The sequence below is a fragment of the Amblyomma maculatum genome, chromosome 2 (genome assembly GCF_055883805.1).
Source record: "Amblyomma maculatum isolate TAMU_Amacu chromosome 2, ASM5588380v1, whole genome shotgun sequence".
In the NCBI taxonomy this organism is placed as follows: domain Eukaryota; kingdom Metazoa; phylum Arthropoda; class Arachnida; order Ixodida; family Ixodidae; genus Amblyomma; species Amblyomma maculatum.
This window is the reverse complement of record NC_139345.1, coordinates 54881814-54904615: the sequence shown is the minus strand read 5'-3', so window position 1 is coordinate 54904615 and position 22802 is coordinate 54881814. Positions and strand designations below refer to the sequence as shown.

General features: G+C 47.7%; 1 long non-coding RNA gene across 1 annotated transcript in view; it reads right to left on the bottom strand.

The window, feature by feature from the left end:
* The window catches only part of LOC146198676 (uncharacterized), a 34781-nt gene that overhangs the window by 349 nt on the left and 11630 nt on the right, over positions 1-22802 (bottom strand). The window contains exon 2 of the long non-coding RNA XR_014704725.1: positions 9562-9699. This is a non-coding gene — a long non-coding RNA (uncharacterized LOC146198676). The remainder of the gene's footprint in view (positions 1-9561; positions 9700-22802) is intronic.

The window sequence follows — 22802 nt, the reverse complement described above, 5'->3', positions numbered from 1 at the left end:
CTATAAAATCTTTTGGCCTGACTTCAAAAGCCGAAAACTATCACTTCGCCTACGAGGAACTGAATGTATTAGGCCATGTCGTGAACAAGAAAGAGGCCCTTCGAGATCCTGAAAAAACCGTTGTCATAGCCCGTTTCCCGCGGCTGCGTTCCCAGAAAGAACTTTCGCGCTTCCTCGCGTTATGTGCTCGTGTATTGCCGCATGCATCGGAAAAACTGCACAAAGCATCTGAACCCCTTACTTTTCTTCTCTTTTAAAGGCAAATCTACCATTCAAATGGGAAACACAGGAAGGACACGCCGTTTAGGAGCTTCAACTCCGCCTCCAAGTCAACATCCGTTCTGGCGCACTTAGTACGCTGATACCGATGTATGCACACCATTGCGAGTAATGATGATGTGGACATTGTCAGCGATAAGGTCCAAAAGTGTCGACAACGTGTATGTACAAACCTAAGCAGGTCGTTCATTGTCGAAGACCGATGCCAACCTCTCTACCATCGAAAAAGAATGCCTTGCCATTGTATGGGCAATTGCACGCACAAAATGGTTGCATGTTTTGCAAAACATGCACTCTGCGCACGGCGCCACTGGGCGCGCCGTTAAATAGCGCCCCTCTTGTTTTTCCTAATTCATACTTTTTCACTATTATTCATCCCGCGTATTGGTCCAAAGAAGTCGGTAGAATTTTAAATGAAAGTTCGGATATTATTGGTAGGACTATACTTAGAACGGTAATAGCATGCAAGGGTTTTGACAAACAGTTCCTGGTGCGGCGTTCAATGCTGCGATTATGTGGCCTAATAAAGTGGTGGAAATTTACTTTTCTATAGAGGTGCTTACTTAGTATGTCTTCCTCGAATTAACAACATATGCGCTTTCTCTTGCATACATCAACATATGACATGCTTTTATCAGCGCGCTGCTGCTCTCGATATATAGAACGAAGCCATTGTGAGCTCCGGAGATATATGATGTTCAGAAATTTGAATTTACGCTGATCGACGTTGATAGCATGACTGACAGCGGCGTTTGTACCCCCCTCCACGCGGACGCACGCACCCACACACACACACACACACACACACACACACACACACACACACACACACACACACACACACACACACACACACACACACACACACACACACACACACACACACACACACACACACACACACACACACACACACACACACACACACACACACACACACACACACACACACACACACACACACACACACACACACACACACACACACACACACACACACACACACACACACACACACACACACACACACACACACACACACACACACACACGCACGCACGCACGCACGCACACACACACACACACACACACACACACACACACACACACACACACACACACACACACACACACACACACACACACACACACACACACACACTTTTTTTCCTGTCACACAAATGCCTTTTTCAGGAAACTCGCAGTTAGCTCCAATCTCATTGTAGGAGATATGATAGCTTCCTACTATGCTGACAAAAACGATGCTTTTTTTCCATGTCTCCGTTGCTGAGCCTTGAACAGTACTGAAAATATGCTTGCAATAATTTTAGTTATGTTGTTCACAGTGCTATTGGTAGTTGGAACTCCAGGTTATGGTAAGAAGACAAAGGCAACTTGTTCAGATTATGTTCCATTCACGCGGAGGAGAGAGAGGGCTCAAACCGCAGAACTCCCAAACGTGTTGCAGCAGGGACTGCTCCGAAATCGGGCAGCATGACAACAGAGCTGTCTTACGTCGTGCCATTTTTACGACCACACGAAAAAGGTTGGGTGCGAAGAATGCGTACATCTGAGCATACAGACTCTCGATTCGCTTCCCCAAACGACCTCGTCATCCACGCCAGATCGGAAGCTTATCGCTAAGCGATTCGTGTACTTGCCGCTCAACAAATACCAACCTGTACGCCCTCTTCTGAGAGACACAGATACGGGAGCAGAAGAGCAGGCCTTCACTGAAAGATGTTACGAGCACTGCCGCGCCATCAAATGCGACATTTATTTGCCAAACAAACACCCAAAACGTGTATACGGTTGTTTCGGAACAAGGTGGGCAAGAAGACATGACTAGCTCCCGAAGCTATAGCAGGTGCACTCAGCGCGGAGCTCATTTGAAATTCAGCTGTGTTTGAGCACTCATATCTCTTTCAGAAATCTTCCCCGGTCGCAGACGTGGGCAAGAGCTGAAAAAGTTTTAAAGAAGGGCAAGAACCAAGCTATCGGACTCGCAAGCTTACGCTATGCTCGGTAGCATCCTAAACAAAAACGCGCCAGGGGGTTCATGTCCCTAAGTGCGAACGAACGAGCACTTTCGGCTAATTGCAAACGCGTCTTAACTATCTTACGAAAGCTGGTTGTCACGCTCAACATTATCCGATTCAACTGTATAGATGAACCGCGCAATAAATCATGATCCTTCTGCGTCGTCCGCAAGCACGCGGCCCCTGAGTGCACATGGCACGCGCCCACAAAAGGACATGATGAGATGTCCTGTCCCGTGGGCGCAGAAGGCTATAGGATGAAGACTCGCAATGGCAGCCGCATCGAGAAAGGCAGTGCGGCCGTGCACGCAACGAGGGCCCGCAATGGCAAAATGACAAGCGTGCTGTCGCCCACTTTTGTGCGACGTCGATCGGCTGCCGGGGAGCACTAAACCGCGGCGCACTAAAACGATTCTACACGAACATAAAGTCCGTTTTATTTGATGTCCGATTGCAGTTTCGGCGGTTGCGGTAACCGATAACGCGACGAATAAATATCCCCCCTCCGCGTGCTCTCACCGCTGAACCTGCGCATGCCCCGTCCTCTCTCCGGGCACGAAGAGCTTCTTGGCTCACGGTCTGGGGTATAGTTCTGTGCATCACAGTGGAGACCGCGCATCGGTTGGACGTCCGCTATGGAAAGATTCCCGTCTTTTAGACCATCTGTTTAGCGAAGCCTTGTCTCGTTCGAGCTCCGCAGGTCGATAGTTGAGGCTTCGACTGATCACAACCGTGCTTTCAAGCACTAACTGAAAATCTTGCGCTAAAGTTGCAACGACACTATCCACTCCGCGGATGGGCGCAGATTGTCGACGAGACAACTTTCTTGGATGCTGCACAGAACCAGGACAATCCTCCGTCTCTACCCGTTGTGTAATGGCGGGGTATGAGGGCTGATACGCTCGCGAGGCTGCCTACAAGAGCGACCGAGTCTCGAAGGCGCTTCACGCGACGTCCACGGCGAGCCTGAGCCGCCCAAGTATCGTCGCCGCCGCAGCGACCACTGCGCCGCATACAGACAGGACAGAAACACGAGTCGCAATCGGCATCGCCATACATGTCTCCCCTCTCTCTCCGCGTCGCCTCCGCGCACGACCGCAGTGCCGGCGGCGGCTCTTGCTTCCCCGGCGGCATCCCTCCTTAATCGACGCGATGTTCGGACTACAAATTTACGACAAGAGCGCGCCATCGCCGTCCCCGCCTCCGTGCGGGTACCATAAAAGCTAGCTGCCCCGTCGACTCCGCCGAGGCGGTTTCCGACGACGCTTCTGTTTGTTGTTGCGGGACTGCCCTCCACCGGGAGTTAGTTTTGTTGGCTTTTGTCGAAGCGGCATCGGAAGGCTATCGAGGAGGACGAAGAGTTCTCTGCAGAACGCGGTGAAGAACATCTTTGAGCCCGGTTTTCTTTATCGTCTCACTATCGATAGGCGCCTTTGATTTTTACAAGCCGGGCGGCAAGCTTCGCCGACGCCGCGGTCACCGCAGTACACTGCGCCCAACTGGCTTGCTTCTAGTTGGCTCTTGATTGCTCGTGCTAAAACACATGCAGTGAGCGTAGTGCTTGATGTTTTGCAGTACGTGCCACACTCTGCGTGGGAACACGCAAAGGGTGATCGGTTTTGGGATATCTAAACTACCCAGTTGTCATGGAGCCTTTCGTGCATGCCATCCTCGAAACTAAGAACTGTATGTAAGAAAATGGCCGCCACGTGTCGTTACTCACTGCTCTAAACAACTATCTGCGGAGTTTCTTTTAGCAATCGGCTGCTGTTACTTTCATTCAAATAGATTTCTCCCTGTCCCTTCCTCCCTTCATCTGTGCTTTCGAAAACTGCAAAAAAAGTAGTTAGTTGACTTCGAATCGAGAAGGACCAAGAACCGGATATTGAAATCTCAATTTAACAAGCTTATTTTTACGATGATGACTCAAGTAGTGAGTGCGTAGTGAGTAGTGAAAAAACAAGGGTTACAGAAGCTAATGATACCTCTGGTGATGAATACTTAGCTGATTCGCAAGATGATTAACGCAATGACGATGCCTGAGACAACAGCATGACGACTATGTGCATTGTTAGAGGACTGCAATGACGGCCTTATGTCATGAAATGTGGGTGGGTGCAGGCTTGAAAAGCTTGTCTCAACGAGAACACCCGGGTTGGTAAATACATGGTAAATACATGGTAAATAGCTTTGAAATAAAGCGTGCCTAATCTGCGGCTGACTTTTGTGATTTGACAGCACAAGCGGCATGGATGTCATTCTGCGAGGCACGCGTCATCGTCATTTCCTTCGTCTCACGCCACTCTTTAACACCCCACGACTACTTATTGCACTTACTGCAGGATGCGTGCGCTGCCAGAAGGCTACGACGCTGTCAGCACCGCGTGCTTAAACCTCAAGATTGCTTCCAATACTCTCGTTCTAGCATATCTACACCCCCAGGACTGTTTGCTGCAACTGGATACTCCAATATTCTCAACGCCACATCCTGATACCCGCTAACACAGCATGGCCGCTTAGTGGAACTCGATACTCTAATACCCTCGGTGCATCCCCCTAACATCTCCTTAGTCCTTACTGCAAATGGATATTCAAACTTCCGTCCTCGCTTACCCACACCCCCAACACCCCCTGACTGCTTACTGTAATTGGATATTCCAATGCTCTCAGCGCCACATACTGATGACCACTAGCACCACATGGCTGCTTACTAGAACTAGATACTATAATACCCTCGGCGGATTCTCCCAACACCCCGTTACTGCTTACTGTAGCCATATAGTCCAGTGTTGTCAACACCGCATCCGGAAACCTCCTAACTTCCCATGACATGCTTACTGCAAACGGACACTCCAATACTCTCGTCCCCCCCCCCCCCCCCCCCCCAGAGCCTCTTAGGAGTGCTTACCGCAGCCAAATACTCCAATGTCTTCTGCAGCCATATCCTAAAGACCACAACGCCACGTCTGCTTACTGCAAACCAGATGTTCCACCCTCAGAGCATCCTGCATGAGACATGCACTTCTGTGCTGTCAACACTGCATCCTGAAACCCCCTAACACCACATATGACTACTTACTGGAACTCTATACTGCAATACTCTTGGCCCCGAATACGCTCCCCCCCCCCCCCCCTCCCTCTTTGCGCCTATGGCTGCTTACTGCACCCAGATGCCCAAACACGGGAATCTGAACTGAGCTTCTTTCAACAAGAAAAAAAAAAAAAAAAAACAGAATTATTGATTGCCCTAGCATATCCGGCAGCCATTTGGTAGCTTCAGCGTCTGCTTTACATGGTCGGTCGCCGAGGGCAAGCAACAGACACGAGCCATAATTTTGCTTTTGTCAGCCCCGCTGCCATCGTCGGTGGGAACCGTCGTTATCGTTCAAGTTGACCATCTTTGCTTAAGCGCCATTTATCCACGCTGCGTGACTCGCTGGACATTTCGCTTCCAGTGGGCTCAGGATGAAGCCGCCTTGTCGACACGTATGACAGGTCGCGACCCTTGGGAAATTGCGCTCCTGTCCCAGCGCAAGCCTGTTGCCGCAATCTACACTCGCCGCGTCTTGTCTCTCTAGGCTGCGCTGCACATCTGTACTCGCGCGACGGACGACGCTTTATCGCCAAACGACCGGGCGTAGGACGAGCGGCGTACATGATCCGAATGCCGCGGCGGCGTGCTTGTATACATACGGCAAAGCGCGTTCTGCCCAGTGTCAGCACCGCGCCGGCCGCGGAACTAGCAAATAAAAGCAGCGCACTACAGAACGACGAAGGCAAGGCATGAGACAAGTGAATTGCCTCCTCCTATCTAAAGTATCCGCGCTGGCTGGTCTGCACTGAAAGAGGGTCACTGGTCGCACGAACGAAATTCACAAGTCCTGCAACGCGCTCAACCTCACCCTCCCTCCACCCCCTCTTGTTTCGCTGCAATCACCGCCACCGTTCCGAACAAGCACCACTCTCGCTCCTCCAAACGCCCACTTGCAGCGTAGTTTCCGAAATCTGGCCGCCTGGGTCTCAAGTCGATGTGGTTTCCCCGTGGTGCGTGCAGCCGGCTTCCTTAAAGAGAGGGGCTTCTCAAAGAGGCATGCCGAATCAAATTCCGCGGATTCTTGGGGAGCCACGACTGTGTAAACACCTGAGCCCGCTGCAAGCTAGAGCCCCTGCTCACACGTGTAACGTGCATGTGTATGCCTGCTGTACCCCAGGGGAGACCGATTCTCGGAAGCGAAGCCGCGTTCTTACGTGCCATGCGGTCGAAAAGGGCGCCGCTCCAGGAGCACAGCCAGAAGAAGGACCCAACACGAAGGCCCAGAGAAAGCGCCGGCGCATGCCGCCTTCTTCGTCCTGCTCGCTCGTAGCCGACGCGGACACCGCACCGAGCGAAAGAGCGACCGAACGGTTTTACGAGCTTGAGGTCTGGCAGTCTTGAGCGATTCCGGCCTCGTGTGAGCACGCACGTGTGAACTTGTAAAAGAAGAAATTCCTTCGTGCTGCTTGGTGGTGCCTGCAGCGATGTGTCCGAGGAGCGTTGCATGCTTTGTAGTAGCTGCATCGGGAAAAAAATACCGAAAGTGACGAGCGAAATTGGGTGTTCACACTCGCGGTGTGGCGTTCAGGGCGGCTTTATGGAGAACGGGGACAATCTTTTTTTTTTTTTCTTGGGACTTCACGCAGCCCACGAAGGCAGTAAAATGGAAACATTGATGGTTTCTAGGAGGCAGACAATAGATGTCTACCGAGTACACTATGATATCACTGGAAGAGTTACAGCTTCACCAGTGCGACACATTCATAGAGTGTTAACGCAAATGCAATGCGTTACGACGGAATGCATGATGCATACGACATCCATAAACTGTTACACGTATGGACGCTGAAGAAATAGCCCAGTTTAGAATGCTACGGCAATCTGCATGCTGCGATGTAAACGGCACAGGGTGAATAGGGCCAAGAGAACTGCAAGTGCACATTTTAAAGTTTCAGGCTGTTCATTGCAGCATTTCTGCAGTTAGCCGTTAACCTTTTTCTTCTTCTACTACTTATTATTTTACTTCCACTTCGTTTTTTTCTTCTTCTTTTCCTCTTTTCTCTTCTTTCTCTTTTTCTTCTGCGTCTTCTCCGTCTTCTTCTTCTTCTTTTTCTTCTACTCTTTTTCTTTTCTTCTTCGTCTTCCACGGTGCCACGCCGATGGCTTAAAAACCTACAGTAGTGTAGCTTTCGCTACAAAAGGAAACCTGGGGTACACTTAAGATAAGTGCAAACATATGACGTCACAGAGTTAAGTAACTCTTGGCAGGCATATAACAAACCTCAAGTTACTTGGCGGCACAAATTAGCTAACTGCCTAATTATTACCCCTGCAGAGCAAACCACGTAATTCGATTCACACCAACACAAGGCCTCCCGTTAACCATGTCCATAGTTAACAATCCTCTGTGGCCTATAAGAGAGTAGCGCGCCTTCGCCCTCCAAAGGTCTGGGGGTTGACTTCACTACTTGCTTGCCATTTTATTTACGTTACATCATACTATCATAATAGCGTTTAAGACATATCATGAGCCCGCAAGTGCAATTAATCCAACCTTTTAAATTTTAATCACTTGTTGAAACACTGTATTGCTCCAAAGGTGACGCCACGCCCTCTCGGCAAACGAGGATTTTCTTAACAGGCCAACATCAAACGCTATAGCGTTAATACTAGGCATCACAGAGGAAACGATCGTACAAACTCCGAATTCCCTAAGAAAACGTGTAATAACCGGCTCATCGAGGGACCACTGCTTGAAGAGATATGCACCGACTGTTCTTTTTTTTTCTTTTTTTTTTTCAAAACCGTTTACATTACAAGCGTTGAAGTTGAAGTCCTTCTGATCTTCGTCCTCGTTCTTCGCGCTGTTATTCCAAACGTTTACATTACCGCTGGCTGCGGAGTTCCATGGTAGTCACCGCGTGCGTATATTTAAGTAAAGAGCCTGTCATCACTCTTCGGGACCCAGGTATTATGTCTTCCTCACAAAACACACTCGCGCGCGCGTTCCCCAAGCGCATTCTTCGAGTCAGCCTAAGCGTCCGCGGCTTGAATAGTGACGGGCCACGAGACGTGGCGGATATCCTAATTTATGCGGGGATCAAGTTGCCAACACTTGGAACGCACGTGCAAATGACGAGGGGATTCGTACAAAGCCTCCGCAGGGATTTTCCTCTGAGGCGCCATCGCTCGTCGCTGGCGCCCTATAGGGAGTGGATCGCGGAGGGGCAGGAGGATGACGCTTAACCCTCGCGCCGGAGTGCTGAAGCGCCGCGCCGCGTCTAGCAGAGACAAACGAATTAACGATCTCGTAAAAGGCCCTTTGTTCTGCCTCGGCGCCATATGGCGAGGCTGAGCGCAGCTGCATGCCAGGTATAGAGCCGTATACCTGCAGACAAGGCTTTGCTTGCTATAGAGCGCCAGAAGGGCAACAGCGCCCCGAAATCCACTCGGGAATGTACTACAGGAGCGCCTTGTTGAAGGCATCGGTGTAAGGAAGGGTGCTCAACGTATGCTGCAGTGTGAACGAACGTGGACGGTTCGTATGTTACGTAAGATGAAACATACGCGTGGCTGTTCGGTCGCTTTGAATTTGGTGAGTCTTTTTGGAAAAGGGCTCTGATTATATCGCCTTTCCATCCCTGTTGATTACGTGAGTGCGAAGGGAAAGTGCATGGCCTGCTTCAGTTAGAGACAGAAAATGACGTGATGACGGCACGTATCTGTTATCAATGAAGACGCGCGACCATTTTACGCCATCATCTGAGCTGAGAAGCAGATGACAGTGAAAGAGTGCGAAGTTTAATGTGGCCGAGAGGCACAAAAATTTCGCTCGAGGTGGCGCCATTAAAAGTGGTGTTATTGACACGGGACTATAGGTGCCATTTGCAGCCCCAAGTCATCTGGTCCTGAAGACTATATATGTCCGGAAATATAAATCGATGGCAACGTGTCACGTCAAAGCTAGGGAGGACGCTTTCGTCCGTCACTCCACTGCCATTCATCGCAGTCACTTCGTTAGCTGCACGTATTTAACGGACTCCCCGTCGTTGTAAGCCAGTTAACAGCGATAGAGTATCTTAAACGACCCGTGGGCCGTTCGTGACACGCGATGCGCGAGATATGTTTTGTTTTTTAACGAGCTCTTGTTTTGGTGTCTCAATAACACTGCAGCGCGCTGTCAATCGCTAAACGTTGAGGCGTCCTCACCGTGAATGAAGGCGCATGCAGTTCAACGTCCTCCGTGTCATATGGACCCTCGAAGTGACGACCGCCATTCACATTCAAAGGTGAGGGGCAAACTGCAGGCTTCCTCGGTGGGACATGGCCTCGGGCCAGCTTCTGTGTCTGAAACAATTACAGAATGACTTCCCGCATAAGCCGTAATCATTGCTCTCTACTTGCAGGATTCTCTTTTTTTTTTTTTCTTCGGAACCACATAGTGAAAATAAGTAGGGCCTGTCCTGATTTCTATAGTCAGCACCACCACAGTGTTTTTCCTTGAGCTGAAGCAAATGTGATTCTTGTTTATCAGATTTAATACCTGCTTGCTGCGTTCGTCGCCAAGGATACGTACTTTTGTAAATGTAAAATATATTTTATAATTGGCCGAACCGAATATACTAGACATTTAATTTCATTGTGCATTGAATTCATTAGAAAAGTATTCGCAGCGTTTGTGAAAAAAATAAGAAATATCCCTAAATATTCTTAGACAGTTATACTAATAAATGAAGCAGTGTGGAAGGATTTGCTTTGTAGGCGCTATTGCATTGTATTGAAAACTCCACAATAAAGAAAATGAAAATTTTCCTGATTTTAATTATTGATTAGAAGAAATGAGCTAACTGAAAATAAATTCGTTGTTCTGCTTTAAAAAAAGTAGTTTTGGCTTCAAAACATCTCAAAGCGGAACCTGTGAGCCAACACACCTCAAGCTATAAATGACCAATCGATTTTTCGATAATAAGCAAAATTTAAACTACAAGCAAGTTGCAACAGATGAACTATAGCACCGCTGTCATACTCGTTGAAAAGCAGAATATTAACCGAGTGCCCCACAAAAGCTTTTGTTAATACATGGTATTTATAAGTGACATAATGTCCCATTTACATCAACTATTTGCCTATAGGGTTTCAGGAAACGGCGTCAAATACTTAAAAAAAAAAAAATGACGGGGCAACAGAGCACTGTACTGTATAAGGCGACCACTCCAACAGGAGGGAATTTCATGCATGCCGGAGAGAAACGATCATCTGGCAAAAATTTCATTTTGTGGAAACAATGGATCCGCACCGTTTCACAAAAGCAAAGATGTTTGTGGATGTTTGTGGCTGCTAAAAGTTCCTTACCCGTTCTCACAAATCTATTTTCTGCTACATGGCGCGGATGAAATTCCTGCATACATTGTACCGTTTATAGTCCGGAAATACGACAACGTAACATAGCCTAGCCGCATTTTCCCTCTGCGTTATAACAAAAAGGATAAAAGAACATTTCCGCTATATCTTTTCGCAAATTCACACAAATGTTTTACAGAGGACTGAGTGTTATTGCACTGAATCTATAGAGTTGATAAGTGCGGCTGGAAGAAGAATTCTCTTATTTTGCCCCACCGAATTACCGTGAACAAAACGAAGACAGAAAATAATCGCGTCAGAAAGATTCTCCAACCAAAAATAAATTTGTACTGCGATAATAATCTAAAATACGTCCCAATCACTTTTGTATAGATCCCAATTTAGTCAGGTTGAACGAATTCGTAGCCCATCTGGCAGCAGGCGTTTCCCAATCCTGGAGAGGTCTTTATTGCTTCTTTATTGCTTTCGTCATCTCAGTATAAAGTGGAGAGGACGTGGTGATGAAATGTGATAGCGAAAACACCTCAGTGGTCACGTTTTTACCTTCGTATGACACGCGCCACTGCCCAGCTGATTCGCCCTACACTTACCTGACACCGGATATCATTCCACGCTACATAGCTACAGAGCGCTCTGCCAAATAGAGTCACAAAGGTGCAGAGACCAGAAGCCATAAGGACTCATCTCACGGCAATGACCACGCGAGCTCGGCCACTGACGTTTGCTTTTGCCTGAGTTTCGGCGCACTAAATCCAACGTTACTGCATGGGAGGTGCTATTTGCTGCTTAACCACGGACGCACGTGGAGTAGGCGTTCGTGTAACAGCCTCTCGGCGGTCGGGGACACGTTGGTGGGGCCGGTGTGTCCATTACGGTGGGTAATGTTGCTTGACGCCATATGCACGGTCGCTGAAAAGCCCGCACACATAGGTCCCGCATGGTGCTGCTGTACGCAGGCGCGAAAAATTGCGCTTACGCTCAGCCAAACATCGGTGCCTCTAACGTCTATATGTGTTTTCACTGACCTGTGGAAGGCCCATCCTGAAAATCACACTACAGCAAGCTTTGCCTGAGCGCAAACTGCACGCGGCCGACGATGGCACAACGTTCCAGCGCACGCAGTTAATTCCTGCACGCTACGCAGAGCTGCGTGGGCAGGGGAAACGGCGACAATAGTGCCATAAATATTTTTTAATAATCCTCTTACTTCTCAACGCGTCTAATTCGTCTAATACACGGCGTGTACGCGGCAAGAGGTAGTTGAACATACGACGCAATGCCTTCAGTTTATAACAGTGTTGTTCTGTTGGGCTGCTTTCTTTTGCTTTTTCCTCCGTTGCAGCACGGACATGTCTATAGGTGCTTCAAAAAAAAAAAAAAAATGCGTAAGCTCCTGTTTATATTTTATTATTTCCTACATTACCTTTCATGCGTCCTAGGAAATAAAGATACAGATCTTCGTGCCTAACTAATCATTGATCGCATAGTGTTTAGGGGTGCGCACAAGCATGTGTGGTTTATCGCGCAGCGAGGTCGTGCTGAATTAATAAGCTTCCCTTGCTTAATTTTCTCATCTTACGCGTCCAATATTATATATATATATATATATATATATATATATATATATATATATATATATATATATATATATATATATATATATATATATATATATATATATATATATATATATATATATATATATATATATATATATATTGCACAATATGGCGGAGTAAAGAGCGCGAGGCGAAATTAGCAATCCAAAATTTATTCATTCATTTGCGTCGGCATTCTTATGCAGCCCTGCCGGTGAATTTTCTCTTATTTTTTTTGACGGGCTTGAAAGATTTTTATATTTTAAATACAATACAAAACTTTTTTCTAGGTGACTGAACACGTGTCCCACTACTTCTGCGAAGTTCCTAATTGCGTAATCGGGCTCACTATCCCCCCTATGTTAACGACGTTTAGAATAGGGTGGCATCGATGATGAAGATACTGAAATTTGCGACCCCATTCTAAATCTGCCCATTCCGAAATTTTGAGGCAATAAAGTGTCGACATCACAGGCATTTTTGTTTTTGCAGAAAGCCCTGCAGGTTGATAGTTCTTTTTTTTTTTATTTTTTAGAGCGCTTACCCAGGCAAGTTTTTTACTGAAGCCGCGCCGAATGAAGGCAGTGATGCAATCATCACGGATTATAAGACGATCGCTGCCTTTCCAGCCGGTCGCCTGATTTCTTCTGAAGAGCGCGGCAATCTCATTTCGTTTTCTTCGCGCGTGCTTCTTTGGTGATGTACTATTAGGGTTAATCAAATTTTTAAACCGCACCACAGAGACTTGCACTGAAAACGCCAGAAATTATCTCAAATGTACTCACAGTTTACAGTATAAAATAAATTGCGTTTTCAATGTATTTTCTCTCAATAGTATACAGGTGCCACTCAGCATCAGCTGAAGGCTACGCATGTCTTCTTCAGCAATGGCAGCAGGGAGTCACTCGCAGTGGATTCTGTTTGTATCTTTCACGATGGTCGTGCAGCTTATTTTGCGGTTTCCTGCGTTCGCTTGTCCGCAGTAAATTGGTCTTTGTAATTTACACGCTGCTCATGCGCTCAATTCTCCTTTCAGCAGAGGTGACATGCTAAAACACCTGTGCATACTAGTTTGTTATGCTAAAAGAAGCCTGGTAGTCAAAATAATTCCGGACACTTCCAGATGTATATATTTTGACAGCAAAACTGCTAAGTTTCGGCACGGCCATTGTATGACAGAAGGTTCAGGCAGCACTTCCCTCCAGACAGCTGAGCTACAGGAAGCACACATACACGAACAAGTTTGAATATGCGAAAAACACGACGTGTCATCATTCCCCCCAAAAGTCTCCGTAACACGACGGCCATTTGGTTCATTATTGTCGACATGTGGAACAGGCCTGCAGACCAGCCTGCAGCGCAGCGCAGCGCGGTGCACGAGTGAGAAGAGGCCACTGTAACTGCATCCAGACACTGAAAGAAAGTTCGCCCCTTCCGTGGCTTCAGTGTGCGTTAGTTAAGGCAGTACTAACAGCGTAATACTAAAATATTTCAGTTTGCACATATAAAAATCAATTTTCGCTTCAGCACTTGACCGAATATTCTCTCCAAGCGGTTTCACAATCCTATACCACTCGATACAAGTGGGGCTATAATAATTTATGCGTAGCCTGTGCCGTGGTCAGCTTTCTAAATAAAATTACAGAGGCGAATTGTTCTTCTTAAAAAGCGCGACCAGTTTGACTATAAAAGCAGTTCATGTATGCCGGTTCTCTTCCACGTTAATTTGTGCTGTGCAATATCAGTGCACGTTAAAGAACCCCAGGTGGTCGAAATTTCCGGAGTCCTCCACTACGGCGTCTCTCATAGCCTAAGTCACCTTGGGACGTTAAACCCCGTAAACCAACCAAACCAACCAACATTTATTTGTGCATGCTGAGAAGCACCGACGTTAGCTCAGCGGCCAAACTTCTGCTGGAAGTTTAAAAACTGCTGCAAAGTGGATATTTGTCAAGTTAGTACACTCTTTCCGCTGTTACAGTAAGGTCACCTGTTGATAATGCGCAGAGGATTTTGCGCCCCCTTTGCTGCTTCAACCCTGTATTCCGACCAGGTAGCTCAGTGATTAGGGCGCTCGACTGCTGTATTCAACAATGTGGGATCGAATCCTGGCCGCGGCGGCCGCTTTTTGACACGAAAAAGTAAAGCGGCCGTGTGCGCCGTGCGATGTCAGTGCACGATAAAGAACCCCATGTGATCAAACTTTCCCGAGTCCTCCACTATACGGCGTCTCTCACAGCCAGAGTTGTTTTGGGATGTTAAACCCAATAAACCAAATCTTTACTGCGACCGTCCTTTCGTAAACTTCCCTTTCGTTACATAAAAGGTGCCTAGCCAGTAATAATGCCATTTATTATACAGTAAGTTTTGTTCTAAGGTTAGTTTCAATTGTTATTTCAAAATTAAAATTTCAGCAATAATACTAAATTATTACTTGTAAGTTGTATTACGATTTTAATAAATGATTTGACTCATACAAAATTTGAAATATTTACATAAAATGTAAGATTGAATTTTAATAGTGGTAAATATATTGCGCGTCCCAGCTAAGGTGGACCTAGTTTAAAAAATAGCCTTAGCGTTCTTCCCGACGGAACTCAAGTCAATGTTGTTAGGAGCCTTTAAAGTACCCCCTTTTGTTTGTTTGTTTTTTTCGTTCCGGCTACTCCAATCGACATTAAATAATTAAATTTTATATATCACTTAAACGCTCTGGTGTGAATAGAAAAAATGTCAAACGCCACGGAAAACAGTCCAACCGAAGTGTTTTCGACGCGTAGCCTTCTTCCATCGACATGAAATGAAAGCCCGCCAAGTTTGAAAGTATACAACGTGACAGCGCGCGATTACAGCGCTCTCATAAGCGAATGAGTAAAGCGTTGCCAGAATTTCTCCTCCCATGACGACCGCAACATAGCTTTGCGCTGTCGCCCACTTCGAGATTATTAAGCGCCTGGGCTGCAGCCTATGCGCCAGTCAGCAGTCGTTGCGGCTTATCTCGCGACTAACTGCAAAATGAAGTTCTGTCGTGACAAGTCGCGGATTGCAGCGCTGGAATAACGCCGCATACAGGCGCATAGAGCCCTCTTGCACGTGGTATTTTTAAACTTCGCAGGCTTTCATTTTTGCGGAGTAAAAAGGGCTATGTATGACACACGTTTATAGACCGATATTGAAAAAGTTGATTACCTAATGTGGACTAAATACTGAAGTAGAGGGAACGAGCACAAAATTTACACCAATCCTACAAACAACATTCACATACAACATTCACATGATTTCAACTAGGAGGAACGCTTAGATTACCTTTTTTTTTTTTTTTTAATCTTGATCCATCTTCGCTCGGAAGCTCTGTATGCCATCTGCACGCTGAGACTGCTTTCAAGCCACCAAGGTGGCTCAATGTTCGACGTGCCCCGTCACTTCGTGTACAAATCATGACATGTTAAAAGACGTACCTGATTTTTCGAAAGTGTGTATCGTTTCATTGGGAACGAATAGCCTTGACGAAAATTGCATAGTCGGAGAAAGGACGTACCATTTGGGTACATTGCTTGGATCCATGTTTCCTGGTCACGAACAGAAAGGGACAACCTTTATTGTCAAAATCATGCAGCCAGAGGAGTTTGCATCTGGACCATGCTAAACAGCGGAGGACCTCTCTTGTCTTCCCCTTGAGAAAGTTGGAGAAAGTTGGGTTCAGCTCCTTGAGGAGATGAAGTTGGAACTTCTACTAATCAGAAAGAATTAGAAAGAAGCCGCTTGCTCCCTTTAGTTTTGACAAAGGCTGCGCGTTGTAATGCATCTATGTATAGGAGTTGCGAGAGGCCAGGGGCCCTGACAGTATAGTGTACAATCTCCTGTCACTTTTTACAGAACAAACGATCCAATCTGAGGAGCTTGATCGCTGTGGCACCACGCAACTGCATATTTCTTTCATTATCACCACCACCACCACCACCACCACCACCACCACCACCACCACCACCATTACTACCGGCCTCTATAGAATGTTTAGTATGCCTGTGCCCTGATTTTTCTCGGCGGCTGGTGCAAACGACAGTGAAAGGCAGTTTCGCATCATTATCCCAAGACCTCGATCCTTCCAAGCTCTACAACTATATGGTGTCAAAAATGTGGAAGCATATATCGAAGGTGTCTCTGCCTCTAAAGGATATTTTACCCAGTGTTTTTGTCAAGTGCGCGTGCACTGGTGCGCAACGGAATTTCCATAATAGAAGAGCTCCTGCGTAAGCTGCTGCGTTGCGCACCGCGTTTTATACCAGGCTGTCGTGCGCGCACGCAAAATGGGCAAGCACAGCGCTAAAAGACAAAATCGGTTCGCTCGCCGAGCACTCGTCAGTCGTCACACTGCACAACAGGCTTCGGCACCATAGGTGGTCATCAGAGTATGTATGTAATCCACTACAGTTGCGGCAAGATAGCTGCTCCCCTGTCGACGGAGACATGCACTCACAGTTCACACACGATGACTGAAAGGACAGCAGCATTTCGTCGCTACAGCGAGGACGGAACAGAGAGACCGATGAACGGTTGCCGACATCTGCGCATTGGATAGCGAAGGCGCGTGCTGCTGCAAGAAAGTCGCCGGGCTCCTGAGAAGCCACAACAGCGAGCAGGCCCTTTTACAAAACCCGAAAGTATAGGCTCTGCCGGAGGTGCCAGACTACCCAAGTAGCACCTGGCGCAAAATGCCTACCGCCGCCGTTGCTGTTGGTCGAATGCATCTACTACTACATGCACCTCTGGACGCAGGAAAGAGTATAAAAAAGAAGGAGGGGAGGGGGGTTAGAGATATGGAGAGAGAGATAGATACTAAGCTCGTATAGGCTGTGGACTATGTACATACTCGGCAAGACAGCGTCGCTGCTCCCAAGGCTTCGGTGGACAACAGTGCCCTTCTGTTCACTGCCCAGCCGGCTCGGTGCATGGTGTTGGTGGTGTCGGTGACTCGACGCGCGATTACGGTGATTACTGCGTGTATCAACACGCCCGACTTTCTGCGTGCCAGCGGGAACGGCCGCTCGAATACTTATAATTTATGTGGGTTTGTAGCCATATGCACCTCCCTGCGGTTCTTGTTCTTTACAACTTCCTGTTTGTTTCTTTTCCCTCCCTTTGCCTCCGATTCACAAAGGAGGGACGTTGTCCGAGCTGATGGCATGGGCTGGCTCGTCCGCAGCTTGCGCCGATCTCCCCCGATATGTCTTTAGTGGAGGGGTCGCAACGCCCAGGTAAACAGTACTCACCTTGCCGTCTTTCCCCACCGTTGTGTCCTCCCTTCCGTGCCCCTGTACAAATGCGTGCCGGTGTATTGTCCTCCCCGAGCTACATACTGTTTGTTTCCTTGGCAGCTGCGGTGCTCTTGCATCTTCTCCGGCGTACCGTCTGTTCATTCGCGTGGAGTTTTATTTCCGTTTCGTTGTAAACTATGTGCGTTTTGTACTCTAAAGGTGACGGCACGTGGTTTGCGCTGCTCTGCGTGTACACTTGTTCATGAGTGCGTGAGTGTGTGCGTGTGTGTATGTGCGTGTGCGTGTGTGTGTGTGTGAGAGAAAGCCCGAGAGAGAGTGTGTATGTGTGTGAGTGTGCCCTATCGGCTGAATTCTGTGTTTTTCGCGGTGCACGCTTCTGCTGCGTTTCGCAAACTGCTTGCAGCCCTAAAACTGTAAAGAAAATGCCACCCTTTCCGTGTCTATTACTCACACCATTTAGGGTCGAACCTCCTCTGAACATACCCTTGATAAATATCAATTCACTGCTTTTTGCAGCTATGCATCACATGCAAGCAAATAGTTTGAGCCCATGCAGTGTCGTACTTTATTTTGCTGCAAAATTGGACGGTAAATTATATCACAATGGCTGAGATAAAATTGCGCTTAAAATGGGTGTACTTGAGAAGCCTTCCGCAATTCGACATTCTCAACTGTAAACTTTTATATATATAAAGGGAAATTCCATGTTGCATAATACGCTGTGGAGATTAAAATAATCTACTTTAATTGGCAAGAAGATTTAAAAGGCGGCTAACTTTAGCCGCTGTTTAATTTTTGCTTCTGCTCTTAGTGTCTGTTACCGCAGTTCGCTCGCAGCTAGCGCACATTACATTGCACGTAGCATTTGGTTTATGGTATATGTGGTTCAGCTTGCCAAAGTTACTCAGACTATCAGGAACTCAGGCACTTAGTGGAGGCCTCGGGATAATTTCCAGTGGGCTTCTTTCCTTTTTTTCTTAACGTGCATAGCCATTGAAAAGTATACACAAGTATTATGTTCCACTGCCGCCGGAACGCTGCCGCCACGTCGGGATCGAACCCTAACCTCCTGGCTAAGTCGACTGCGGTACACGTGGCGATAAGCATCGTTTAAGTGTTATCTCTCACTAAACCTCATAACAGCGTTAGACCGGCACGTATTTGAGGTTCCACCTCACATCACATATTGGCCAGGTCATACTTATACAGTGTACCGTCTCAACCCTCACCGTTAATGTTCGAAATAGCCTGGAGAGCCATCGCCCCTCCGCCATGCCACACTGACCATCCATCATGGCTAGTAACGCTAAGCGTCCTCCTTCAGTCATCCTATATGGCAATGAAACTATCAAAGCCTTCAGCGCAAATGAGCAGGTCTGCAGCAATTTCTTGCCACCAACCTGTCCCTACCTCAGACATTGCAATACAAGAATTGCGTTCTCCTGTAGCTGTTCCCGGCTGTGCCCTTCTCACGTACCGATTCTTGTTTCCCGGCAATATGTACTTTCATAATTAACCATCTTACAGCCTTGCAACACAGGGTTACCGCCCGGGCATCATTCCGAATTCGCGCGCATCCGCACCACAACAGAGTCGTAGTTGCCGCGTGCATTCTTACTCCTTTTATAGTATCTTATCTCCTCAGAAATTCTTCCGGGTTCCCACAACCGATCAAGTCTTTCGGCCTCAACGTCTACAGACCCCCTCGGCAAACACGGGTAGATTTCGGCCCTCTTCTAGCGGAGGCTCTCCGCAGCTCAGAAATGTCTTGTTGTACTGGTTTAATGCCCATCATCCCGCGGCGGGCTTCAACTATGTAAAACCTAAGGGTTGCTGCATTTAGGAGGCGCTCCATCGTTTGCGGCTCACCTTCCTCAACGGCCTATCTACCCCAACTCGCCTCGGCAATAGCATTACTCGTGGCACTCATCCCAATGTTGCCCTAATCAAGCACTATCCGCATGCCACGTGGACCAACTTGACTGAAACTCTGGACAGCGATCACTGTATTCTCCAAACGACGGTTCACCACGTCCTCCCCCAAAAGAGAGTTTACAAGCAGCAACTCACAGATTAGACTGCCTTTCGTAAGCACCGAGACCAAATTTTGGTGGAATATGACGCTATGCATAGTGGACTAGCCTGACTTCAACAACTCCAAAAAATTAGCTGTAGTCTAAAGCTTGTGCTTAAACCTGGATTTACGCAAGAGCCATCTGACTACGCTTAGGTTCGACTTGAAAGTATAAGCACATGGCTTTCGCACACAGTAGTTCATTCCATGGTTTCATCTTCATTTATGCTATAGGGGAATCACTTCAGAAATGAGCAGCCTGTGCCCTTCGTTGTTCACCATTCTCATTCTGGTGTATGAAGACGGCTAGTGGCATGACATCCTCTCTATACGTCGAACTCCGGGGCACACCGCCGTCACAACGTTCGCACGAACCTTTTGTCCTAGCAACTCGCTGTTGTCGTTCGTCTCTATCAACTACCGAGTTATCTGTCATTACTATTCTTCTTCCTTTTCTTCTTCTTCTTCTTTTACTTCTATTTCTTCTGCCTTTTCTTCTTCTTCCTTGTCTTCTTTTCCTCCTTATTTTTCTTCTTCTTTTGTAGCGACAGCTACATTGGCCACAGTATCGCCATTTCGCCGTGCCTGTCCGTGCTGTCCGTGCCTGTCCGAAAAGCGAAGAAATAGTGAGAGGCGGTAGCTGGCAGCTAACATGGTCTTGCACTAACTGGACGTAGTGCTTCCTGACATTACGTTTGGCAGGAGCTGCCAACTCGGGGCTCTCCTTTCATATGGGAGGATGATATCACAATCAGCCTGCCAAAACCGTTGCCGCTTTTAGACTAACGTGGAACAGGACACCTGGCCATGATCAAGTGACGAACAAAGCATTGTGAAATCTAGACTCCGGCACCCTGCTGGCACTCACCGATTACTTCAATCAAGTGTGGGACACGGGAGAGCCTCCGGCAGATTGGAAGCATGCCTGCATCCGTTTGATCCCAAAGGCAGGCACCAGAAAGAGCCCTTCTATCGACAAACTTCGACCGATTTCAGTAAACGTATAGGCCACGCGCTCATGCTTAACAACTTGGCACCCACCAGCTGCGGTCACAGAGAGTACGCGTATATACGCAGCTTTTTACAAGACTGAATGGCCACCATAGGTATGAGCACCTTGCGCTCCCTCAAATTCAATCTTCCAAGCAGAGGCACTCAATGGGGCTCGATTTTGTCTCCGACACTCTTCAATCTGGCCCTCTGCAGGTACCCCCCCCCCCCCCCCCTGCTTTAGGCCATACCAAAAATCCGGGAACGCCAAAGACCTCACAATATGGACAGTATCGGGTTTCCTTGGCGACAAAAAAGAGGCCCTGCAAGCCGCCATAGATGTCACCCAGCGGTTACTAATCCAGACAATCTCTGCTGCTCGGCCACTAAGTCTCAACTTCTCGTTCTGCAACCTACTGCCACAACCAAAGTACCACCTTCTCCTATATCAGACTCTCTTTGGATGGGAAAAGCGTTCCACGAGTGGATTTTCTCCGCTTGCTTGACCTCATTCCTCAGAAGAATGACCGCGACTGTGAACCAGCTCCTGGAAACCTCCAACCAGGTCTTAAGCATGGCTGTCCGAGTCACCTCCAGGAGACACGGGCTCACTGAGCATGACAACATCCGCTTGATCTAGGACCTCATTCACAGCCGCCTCACTTATGGAGCCCTTTATCTTCCCCTAACTCAGACCCAACGTGACCAACTGGACTGCCTTTTTCGAAACCCATAATTTTAGTCATTGATTTATTGTTTGCTTTCTATTGTCTTATATTTTACTGCTGTATTTTTATTACTTTTTTATAACCATTATAAGCACGCCCTCGGTCTACCACAGCACACACCCACGCAACGATTTCTGGCTATGAGAGTACACATCACCTTTCAAGAGTTGGCGGAGATGCACTTGACCAATCAAAGAGGACGCTTTGCCTTCATTCCCGCCGGACGAGCGTTCCTCACTTGTCTCAGCCCTCCCCTTCCGGTGGGTTCCCGAATGCTAGAGAGCCTCCGCTGAATATACCGCACCCAAATTCAGGTTGCTCCCATTCCTCGAAACATGTACCCCTCTCTTCATTCTGGACGTAGGGCAGCTCGGGCTCGTCACATCCAGAAGCATGTATGCAAATAACGACTCGGTGCGCTACTGCGATGCTGCTCTCTACCTGAATCGCTCTGCACAGCTTCAGTATCTATTACTGAGTACACAAGCTTTCCTGTCCTTACTGCCCCTCTGTATACCCCCGACATACTCATACTGAAGAAAATGTCATAGCCTTTGCCATCCCATCCCACGTTGAGTAAGCCACCATCATCACAGACTCTCAAGCGGCCCTTCGCCGTTACCAAACAGGTCGAGTCACCCCTCGAACCCTCCACATTCTCCACTGTCACATAAGAACCAATGTGCAAGTAGAACTCCTGTGGGCACCCGGACACAATCTGGTGACCGGCAATCAGCAGGCACATCAACTCGTCCGCGAATGCATCAACCGGGCAGCCTGCCAGTTGACGCCTCAGTCAGTCCAGACCTCTACCCTCACCCCTGTCATCATCATCATCATCATCATCATCATCATCATCATCATCATCATCATCATCATCATCATCATCATCATCATCATCATCAGCCTGACTATACCCACTGCAGGGCGAAGGCCTCTCCCATACTCCTCCAATTAACCCGGTCCTGTGCTAGCTACATCTACTTGACACCTGCGAACCTCTTAACTTCATCCGCCCATCTAACTTTCCGCCACCCCCTGCTACGCTTTCCTTCCCTTGGAATCCAGTTCGTTACCCTCAGCGACCATCGGTTATCCTCTCTTCGCACTACATGTCCTGCCTATGTCTATTTCTTCTTCTTAATTTCCACTATAATGTCCGTAACTTGAGTTATTTCTCTGACCCACTGTGCACGCTTCCTATCTACATGTTACCCCTACCTTTTTTCGTTCCATAGCCCTCTGGGTTGTCCTCAACTTAAGTAGAACTATCTTGGTTAGCCTCAACGTTTCAGCCCCATAGGTGAGTACAGGCAAACTGCAACTGTTGTATACTTTCCTCTTGAGCGATACCGGTAAGCTGCTAGTCATAATCTGCGAGTGCTTGCCAAATGCGCTCCATCCCAATCTTATTCTTCTTGTT